Below are 2,330 nucleotides of genomic sequence, written 5' to 3'. Positions count from 1 at the left end.
AGGTCCCTTCCAGTCCTAGAATCTATGAATCTACTATAGCTATTTGTTATTAGTTCAGGGAAATAACTGGCAACTGGTGGCACATCCTAATCTTTTAATGGCAACCACTATGTCTGAATAGGAGTGGAGAGGAAAAAGTCACTTAGATATAGCAACCAAAACCCTGAAGCTTCTTCTTACATTAGTATAGGTTGCAGCACTCCACCCCCAACTCTATAGATGGTCCAACCTAAGGAACAGACTCAAACTTTGCAACTGCTTTTTTCCAAATGCAGGCTCCTTTCAGCAGTGGACACCTCAAATCCTGCAGTTGTTCCTTAGACCCAGAGAGACAATATTGGGTGAGGTAATATCTTTTATTATTGAACCAATTTCTCTTGATGAAAGAGACAAATTTTTGAGCTATACAGAGCTCTTCTTTGCATTCAACAGAAGTTAGTCCAATAAGTTATTACCTCAACCACTTATCTCTGTAATATCCTAGGACCAACACAGCTGCCAACCTTAGACCCAGAGCCATTCTCCCTGGTCCCACATCTGTCCCACTCAAGAGGCAAAGAGCTCCTGGAATGCCAACTGCATCACTAGATGAAGTATTTCTTTAAGACTGTCAGTTGTAAATCCACATTAAATATTGTAGACAAAATGTTTCAGCTAATTTCTGGTTCTTTATCAACCTGTATCTGTGTCAAAATACAGGTAGATAAAACAAGTGTTATACAGAACAGTTCTGCAGAACTGAGGCTATTGTGCATAGACTATCCTTGTCCTGCAAAACGGATTCTCAGCGGTTAGTGATTCAGTTTTGTAAAACATTTTGAGTTTTCTTAAGGAAAACATTTTGGAAATCTTTTAAAGGAAAGTGATGTCAGTCACATACTTAGAATTCTCAGGTTTTGGTTTTATCAATAAAAACTCTCTGAAGCAAGAATTGGAAATAGAAATTTTATAAAATGAAAATTGAAAATCTCCCAAATCACAGTTCTTGTGGAGGAGCTGGGTTCTGAAGATTTCCATGTTAGCCAGATGTCCATCAGCATGAGCATGGGGCTACAGCAGAAAAGATTCTTATACATGCAGAGAGTCCATCCTCCCAGTGGGGATTCTAGGTCAAAATTTTAGGTGGGACACTGCAATTTGCCTTAGTTTTCATGTGCTCATTGTTTATGACACTTTTAAAAGTTCTTCTCAGTAAAGAATCCCCTCATCCACTGGCTGCCAAAACTGTGATAGCTTCTCCTAGCATGGGGGACAGGCTGGGATGGACCCATCACCTGAGGGTGAGATGCGCCAGCAGGGAGGGATAAGGTAAGGAGCAGGCTGGGAGTGGTACCTGGGGGGGTGATATGGGGGCTCTCTCAAGCATTGAAGCTTCTGGGAGAGGGTGGGAGTAGGGGCTCATGGGCCAGGGGCATCAGGCTACTGGTTGTGGTGGGGCACCTGAGAGAGGAAGAGGAGGGTCAGGCCAGTGGGGCAGGTAGTGGCATGGCACTATGTCTCCCACCCCACCCACCCCCACCACACACACACACTGTAGATGATGTTCTGCAGCCCAATAAAAAGTCAGTTCACAAAACTGAAGTTTCCTCACCTAAAAGATCACAAAACTCTAATTTACCAAATGCATGTCTACACACTCAGATGGACTCCACCCCAGATGCCTGCCCAAATAGATGAGCTTTGGAATATGTCATCAAATTCAGGTCATTTCAGACTAGTGGCTCCCAGTCTGTCAAAGATGTCCTCCTGCTGCTTTTGAACCCCATCCTGGAATTTGCTCAAAACAGTCCAGGGCACTGCAGTCGCTGCCCAAATTGACCGTTAATCTTAAAGAATTATTCCATTATTTTAACAGTTGTGAATTGGGTATAGAACTGGGCTGAAGATAAACTTACTTTACTTTAATTGTATTTTTCTGAGTGGTGGGCTGAGTAACTCAGATGCTCCAATACTAGAATTCAATGGTTGCTGGGACAAAGGATCTGCAACAGAAGCGGGTCAGGTTGACCTTAAAGATCCCTATGAATGCCAGGATTGTGCATCCGAAAGATTGCAGAGCTGCATACCTCTCATATCCTTCATGTAGAGGGACATCACTCATTTTACTCCCAAAGTTATCTATGTTTGACAATTTTGAAATCCTCCCACTTTTATTATTTAAAATTATTGACCTCAAAAATAAAGAATCATGAAACTAAGGTTTTAGAAAGTCTTATTTACACAAAGGAATAATTTTGCATAAATAATTTTGTCTCATTTTGGGTCTTTGTTCCTCATTGCTCTCCATATTTGAGAGTTGGCAAACTGAGAAACATGCAAGGCTATGGAGG

Source organism: Terrapene carolina, unplaced genomic scaffold, assembly GCF_002925995.2.
Source record: "Terrapene carolina triunguis isolate 2854851 unplaced genomic scaffold, T_m_triunguis-2.0 Scaffold66, whole genome shotgun sequence".
Taxonomy (NCBI): Eukaryota; Metazoa; Chordata; order Testudines; family Emydidae; genus Terrapene; species Terrapene triunguis.
This window is presented reverse-complemented; position numbering follows the sequence as displayed.